The following is an 8,551-nucleotide window of genomic DNA, read 5'->3' on the forward strand; positions in this document are numbered from 1 at the left end:
GCAAGAAGTGTCCAGTGTTGTCTTTTGCTCCTCCAGCCTGCTTCTGACCTTTCTTCTCCCCCATAGAAAGCCTGCCCAAACCTTGTCCTTGGGAATTTTACCCATTTTTTTCACAGAAGCCTTGTTTTTCCTTCTGCCTCCCTCCTCAGCCTTGAGGTTGTCTTTGCTGTCTCTTACAGCAGAGATAAATGTAATTTTTTTTTCCAGTGTAGGTTGCCTAAAGCCCGTTTTCTGTATCTTAATCAGTATGCTCTATAGCAGTCTCCCACTTTCTGCTTCTTTCTCTTTGTACTGTGTCTTTGTAGTTTTCTGTTTGTTCCTTCTCATTTGAGCCTTCCAGTTCCTTTATGTGCCTGGACTCTCGGCTCTTCTGCCGGAATGTCTCATTCGGTGGCAGATCACTAATTTTCAAATGGAGCAAAGACCATCTAAATGGGAGGGGTAACTTCTGCTCTGGCATTTCTGGTCTGGAATTTCAGCACTTAAAGAAGGCTGCATCAGGAAGATTATGACCAGGAGACTAGCCTGGGCCTCATAGTAGAACACCTATCTCAAAAACAAAAACTGGGTGTGGTGGTGAGCGGGGAAACTGAGATGAGAGGATTCCTTGTAGTTTGGAGACAGCCTGGAATACATAGCAAGACCCTGCTTCAAAAGAACAAAAGCAAACTAAAACAAAACTTTGTCACACTAAACAACTGGGGGCAGTGAGAGGCTCAGCAGGGAAAGGCATTTGCTGACCAGTCTAAGGACCCAGATAATAGGTGAGAACCTAGGTCTGCAAGTTGTCCTCTGACCAGCACACCTGTGATGTAGCATGCATGCATACACAGGCACACAACATAATAAATGCATTTTTTAAAACGAACGACAAGGAAGACAGGATTTTACAGTAATAACATCACTCTGCATGATATTATAATGGTAGATACAGGCCAGTATACATTATTAAATTATAATGTATAAAATATTAAGAGTAAGCACTAATGCAAACCAAGGACTTTCGTTAGTAATGATGCATCTGTGCCCACTCATGGATTGAAACAAATGTACCTATCTTGTCCTGGATGCTGATAATTGGCAAGGTCGTGAGTGTGTGGGGACACAGATAGACAGGAAAGCTCCAGCTACATAATTATACTATAAAACTAAGGTTCTATTCCTGCTTCCCCAACACTTTCCCCAAATCTTTGACTGGTTGGTTTTGGGTGAGATTTTGTTTTTGTTTTTGTTTTGTTTTGTTGTTGTTGTTGTCTATTTGGTTTTTTTTTTTCTGTTTGGGGTAAGGATCTTAGTGTCCCAGTCTGGTACTTTTGAAGATGCTATAAAACTCAGGCTACAACCTTTGTAGCCAAGGGTGACTTCTAACTTTTGATCCTCTTGTTTCCACCTAGTATTACAGGTATATATCAGAATGCCTGTATTATGCCATGCTGGGGATCAATCCCAGAACTTTATGAATATCAGGTGAGTACTTGACCAACTTCACCAACTTCGTTACATACCTAGCCCAGAACATTATTTATTTCATTTTGGCAGTGTTGGGGCTTAAAACTGAGCTTACACATATTAAGTGCTATATAACGGAGCCACAGGCCCTCGGGTTGTTTTTTTCAGATTACAAAAGTACAAACATGTCAGTCACAGAAACACAGGTCTGTAAACTCAGTACTTAGGGGGCTGACAGGAGACTACTGAGTTCAAGGCCAGCCTAAACTACATATTAAGAGCATTTCTCAGCCAGACTTCTTAGCATAAATGATAAACTAGGCTACTCAGGAGATTGAAACGGAAGGATGGAATACTCAAAGCCTGTCTGGGCTACAGAGCTAAATTCAAGGCTTGCGGTATATGCTGTTAACCCCAGTGCGTAGGGTGGGAGGAGTAGATCTCTGTGAGTTCAAGGCCAGTCTAGTCTACACATTGAGTTCCAGATCAGCCTAGGATACATAGTGAGACCCTATCTCAAAGGGAGAAGGAACTGTTTCAAAATAGAACAACAAGAGGATTGGGGATAGAATTCAGTTTTAAAGCACTTGTCTTGCATTCCTGATAAGCTCTTGGATCAGTCTCCAGTGCCCCTGGGAGTGATGGTTCATGATGACATCATTAGAAGAAATAGGCAAATTCCTGAGTTCAAAACCAGCTTGGTCTAGAGGTAGTTCTATGACAGCCTGAGCTACATAGAGATACACTGTCTCAAAAGCAACAAAGCACCCACATAAACACACACACACACACACACACACACACACACACACACACACACACACACGCATCCAGTCTTGCAAATAAATAAATACCATGTCTCATCTATTTGTCTTCCTGTCTGTCTGCCTATCTATTTATAAATGTTCACACATTCACTGTAAAGATTTTGGAAATCAGAGAAAGCCTTAAGAAAGCAAGAGAGCGGGGTTGGGGATTTAGCTCAGTGGTAGAGCGCTTGCCTAGGAAGCGCAAGGCCCTGGGTTTGGTCCCCAGCTCCAAAAAAAAAGAACCAAAAAAAAAAAAAAAAGAAAAAGAAAAAGAAAAAGAAAACAAGAGAGCTAGGCAGTGGTGGCATGTGCCTTTAATCCTGGCACTTGAGAGGCAGAGGCAGGAGATTCTCTGGGTTGGAGGACAATCTGGTCTACATAGTGAGTTCAGGAAAGCCAGGGCTACAGTACACACACACACACACACACACACACACACACACACACACACACACACACAAAATGGGCTGGAGAGATGGCTCAGCAGTTAAGAGCACTGACTGCACTGACTGCTCTTCCAGAGGTCCTGAGTTCAATTCCCAGCAACCACATGGTGGCTCACAACCATGTAATGGGATCTGATGTCCTCTTCTTGTGTGTTGGAAGACAGCAACAGTGTACTCACATATAATAAATAAATAAATCTTAAAAAACAAAAACAAAAGAAAGCAAGCAAGCTAGCCAGCAAGGTGGTTCAGCAGGTGAGTTTGATCCCTGGAACTCACGAGGTGGGAGGAGAGACCTGACTTCTGCATGTTGTCATCTGGCACTTGTGCATGCGCCACCTCCTCACCACACACAAATAAAATGTAAAAATTTCGGGGTTGGGGATTTGGCTCAGTGGTAGAGCCCTTGCCTAGGAAGTGCAAGGCCCTGGGTTCCGTCCCCAGCTCCGAAAAAAAGAACCAAAAAAAAAAAAATGTAAAAATGTCTTAAATGCCATAATGCCCTACCAATTAAAAATAAACACTTCCCTTTTGTTGCATTTTGGCAATGGGTAGCAAATGTAGGGACCTTGCAATGATCTACCCTAGGCTCCTTTTTGTTGTTTTGTTTGAGACACCTCTCACTATGTAGCTCCGGTTAGCCTAGAACTTGCTATGCTGACTGGATTGGCCACAAACACACAGAGATCCTCCTGCCTCTGCCTCTCAAGTGCTGAGATTAAAGACTTGTACCACAATGGCCAGTGTATTTTTAATTAGATTTAATGGGGTGTGTGTGTGTGTGTGTGTGTGTGTGTGTGTGTGTGTGTGTGTGTTGAGCTAGGGTCTTGCTATGTAGCTCAGGCTGACCTCATACTCTTTTCCTTAATTAAGAGTTCTTGGAGCTGGGGAGATGGCTCAGTGGTTAAGAGCATGAACTGCTCTTCCAGAGGTCCTGAGTTCAAATCCCAGCATAACCACCTGTAATGGGATCTGATGTCCTCTTCTGGTGTATCTGAAGATGGCTACAGTGTACTTATACATAATAAATAAAATCTTAAAAAAAGTTCTTCATTTTATATTACATCAGTTGCCTGCATGTATATATGTGTGCTACCTTCGTGCAGTGCTTGAAGACACCAGAAGAGGACACAAGATACCCTTGGAACTAGAGGTATAGGTAACCGTGACCATAACATGGGTGCCGGGACTCAAATCCAGGTCCTCTTCAAGGGCAACAGGTGCTCTTAACCACTGAACTATGTCTCCAGTCCCAATACTAATTTGTGTGTGTGTGTGTGCGCGCGCGCATTCATATGCCACTGTGGCTAGAAGTCAACCTGGGGGGGGGTCTATTCTCATTTCATGTCGGTCTAGGGATCAAACTCAGATTAAAAGACTTGACAGCAGACATCTTTACTCACTAAGCTGCCTTGACAGCCATGGTCTCTTGGTCCTACTACCTTAAGCCTCTCTAGTGCTGGGATTACAGGACTGACAATGATAAAACACAGCAATATGTGGCTAAAATTAACCTAATTGAAATGAACTAGAAATTGGATGTAGTGGTGTAGGTCAAGCCAGGAGGATGAAGAAGTTGAAGCTGCACATGTGAGGTTGTGTCTCACCCCCACCCTTCCTAAAGGAAAGGAGCTCTAGTAGGTCTGTGTCTGTATGGCGAGATAGCTAAATGACTGAGGTTACAATGCCTATAGACTCAGGTATTCAGGAGATTGAGGCAAAAGGGGCTAGGGTTCAACATGTGCAATTCAACCTATCTTTTTATAAATAATTCTATGACTGGAGGATGACTCAGTGGTCTTGGTGGTGGAGAGAACTTCCTGACACCCAAACTGGGCAGCTTACAATTATATAACTACCTGTAACTCCATGTGGCACATCCCACACACAATACATACATTTCTAATACAGTTTTATATATATATATATATATATATATATATATATATGTGTGTATGTATTTATGTCTATATGTGGGTGTGCACATGCCACAGTACATTTTTTTCACAGTACATTTTTTAAAGATTTATTTATTTATTATATATAAGTACACTGTAGCTGTGTTCAGACACACCAGAAGAGGGTATCAGATCCCATTACAGATGGTTGTGAGCCACCATGTGGTTGCTGGGATTTGAACTCAGGACCTCTTGGAAGAGCAGTTAGTGCTCTTAACCACTGAGCCGTCTCTCCAGCCCGCCACAGTGCATTTTAACATGTGGGTTTCAGGGATTAAACTCAAGTTGTCAGGACAGTGGCGAGTGCCTTTACATGCTAAGTTATCTTTTTTTTTTTTTTGGTTCTTTTTTTTTTTTTCCGGAGCTGGGGACTGAACCCAGGGCCTTGCGCTTCCTAGGCAAGCGCTCTACCACTGAGCTAAATCCCCAACCCCCATGCTAAGTTATCTTAAGTTCGCCTTGACTTTTTGTTTTCTTTCGTTGTTTTGAGACAGTCTCAATATGTAGCACTGGCTGGCCTGAAATTCACTATATAGACCAGGCTGGTCTAAAACTCACAGAGATCCTCCTGTCTCTGTTTCCTGGGTGAATGCTGAGATTAAAGACAGAAGCTACCAAGCCCAGCTTTAGAAGAACAAACCAATAGTTTCCTTATGTATCCTAATCTAGCCTCAAACTGAGGAGTCGTCTTCCTCGGTCTCCCAGCTTTGCTAGTTTGTTTTGAGATAGGGATTATCTGTATAACCCAGGCTGTCCTTGAACTCAGAGATCTGCCTACCTCTGCCTCCCAAGTGCTGGGATTAAAGGCATGTGCCATTGCTAAGGTATTTTTCAAAATTTTTATTTGGGGAATCCAGAAGTCCTAGCATCTCATTGGTTGGGGTTTGGAAGTGATGTCTCTTAAATTGGCCTGTTTTACTGAACACAACACACTTCCTTCAGATGCAAGTTACAAGCAGACTACATCTCAGCCTCATCAGGAAACTAGTAAGTTCCTCTGGGATCAAATGGGATTTTTTAAAGAACATAATAGATGGAGAGGAGAAACCCTATGGTGGCTATGAAGGCCCCGATGCCATGTATGTGGAATTATATCTTCTGATAGTCATGAATTTATTGTAAAAAAAGAACATGCATTAACATCAGGAACAATAAAGGCCCTGTTGAGTGGTCCAGGTCAGTTTGCAGAGAATGTAACCAATGAGGTCACTTTTAAAGAGATCCCTTTACATGTGCTATGGAAAGTGTGCATGTATTTTACCTACAATGTCTGCTATACTAGCAGCTCCATTGAAACTCCTGAATTCCCAATTGCACCTGAAATGATGATCATGAGCTTCCTAAGTTGTTAAATAAAACAAATTATAATAAACAAATAAAATATTTATTTTATTGGAGTGCGCGCGCGCGTGTGTGTGTGTGTGTGTGTGTGTGTGTGTGTGTGTGTGTACGTAAGCATGTACCTGAGATTGGTTTGTTTGTTTTTTAAGACCGTGGTTTCTCTGTACAGTTCTGACTGTCCTGGAACTTACTCTATAGACTAGGCTGGCCTCAAACTCAGAGACTATCTACCTCTGCCTCCCAAGTGTTGGGATTAAAGACTCACACCACAACTGGGCTATGTATGTTGTGGACCACAAGCCTGCAGGAGCCTGAGGAGGTCAAAAGAGGTGTTAGATACCCTGGAACTGTAGTTACAAATAGTTGTGAACTGCCACGTGTCTACTAGGAATGTAACCAGGTCCTCTGCAAAAGCATTGAGTGCTCTTAACTCCTAATCCATCTTTCCAGGCCCTGTGTTATTTTTTCCAAGAAAATCATGGCATACAAAAAGTCACAGCTGGTGCTTCAGGGATGGCTCAGAGAGGTTAGGAGCACTGGACCTGGCTTGGATTCCCAGACCTACATGGTGACTTACAACTATTTGTAACTCCAATTCTAGGGGATCAACTATTGTCATCTGCCCTCCTTTGGCACTACATGCACTTACATACATGCAGACAAAATACACACATAAGATAAAATAAATATTTTGTTGTTTATGTTTTTCATTTTATGTCCACGGCTGTTTTTGTGTCTGTGGACCACATGCATGTAGTACCCTCAAAAGCCAGAAGAGGGCGTCAGATCTCTTGGAAACTGGAGTCACAGTCAGACACCAATGTCCTCTGGAAGAACAGTCAGCACTCTTAACTGCTAAGCCAATTCTCCAGTCCCCATTAAATCTTTTTTGAAAACAGAAAAGGCCATGGTTTAGAAAGCATCCATCTTTTAAATCATACACATACACACACACACACACACACACACACACACACACGCGTCTGTTGATTTGTGATTTTGTTGTTGTTCTGTGTTGAGAGAGTCCTAGGTAATTGGATACCCTGCTACTCACTCTGTAGTCTAGGGTGGTCTCTCCTGGGCAATCCTCTTTTCTCAGCCTACTGAATGCAGAAATTAAAGGCTTAATCATTTCTGTTTGATGGAATGGTCATACATAGAAAACAGCTGTCATAACTGGGGGTAGGTATAGGAGATGAGTAGAAGGGCTGAAACTTCATTCTGTCGGCCATTGTTTGATTCCCCCGCACCTCCCCCCGTGAGTAGGAATTTATTTTCTTTTTCATAATAATGTGCTATTTATTATCTCAAAGAGTTTGGGAACCATTGGGATAAATATGCCCAATATAGTAACTAGTAGCTATATGTTGACATACACACACGTGCACACACACACACACACACACACACACACACACACTCACAGGGACACAGGGTGGGTTGGGCACCACAGACCTCCCCAACATTGTAATAGCTTATTAGACAGCACAGGTCTATGTTATTGTGTCCCCATATAAGGTATAGGTAGTGCCTATTGGGATAATCTGCCATCCAGAGTATGAATTAATTACTGAGGATTAACTACTGGTGCCTATCAATTGAACCTTGTAATCCTTGGTTAACCGCCTGGGAGAGCTAGGCATTATGGAACAACGAAGGTTATTATTACCTGATAGGCCTCCTATGGGATAAAGAGTAGGTTTGATGTGAAGACCTTCAACGTACTGGTTCCGGCAATCCCCGACCAACCTGTTGAGTCTCTCTGCGACGGAACCTTGGTATGTTTGGCCTATCAGGTGTTCTGGTTACCATGGAAATAGTGCTAGTCACAGTTCTGGGTAATCACTGAGATTAAAATGTCAAAATCGCTTGCCCTATTGCCTCTTTCTACAATCATGACCATTTCAGTTACACTTCTCAAACATATCCAGCACTGAGAAAGGAAACTAAAACTGTATAGGGTGTCAGGGTGGACGCTTTGAGGAAGTGTGAAGAAAGAAACATGGCGGGGCACTTTTTTTTTTTTTCAGTAGCAAACGGCTAGCTCTGCCACATAGAATACAATGACATTGTTACTCTTAATTTTGCACAGGCGCAGTGCATAAACTCTCAGCACACGCCAACGTGCACATTTTTCTCCCCTTTTCTCTCCACTCTTCCTCTCCGCACACGTTCTCTCCTTTCCTCCTCCCACCACTAGGTTTTCGGTCCTTCCGTAGGGCTGGGTTAGCCTCTCCTTCCGACCCCCTACCTTCCACTGCTGGCTCCCCCTCCCCCTTCCTTTTCCGTCTTGCGCTCAGCGCCTCTAGTGCATGCGCATAAGATACAAAGCCTCGCTCTTTGTCCCCCATCTGTCGTTCACACGAACCCAAGGCTTTGACAGTCGGTAGCCAATAGAAGCTAAGAAATGGCGGACAAATGAATCCTTCTCTAGAGATAAACTTTGACTGGCAGTTCACGTAGCCAATCGGGAATCCAACATTGACCACCCCCTTGGGAGGCACCGAGCTCCGTCGGCTCGTTTCCGGCGGTCGCGCGCTCTTTTCTC

The sequence above is a fragment of the Rattus norvegicus genome, chromosome X (genome assembly GCF_036323735.1).
Source record: "Rattus norvegicus strain BN/NHsdMcwi chromosome X, GRCr8, whole genome shotgun sequence".
Taxonomy (NCBI): Eukaryota; Metazoa; Chordata; class Mammalia; order Rodentia; family Muridae; genus Rattus; species Rattus norvegicus.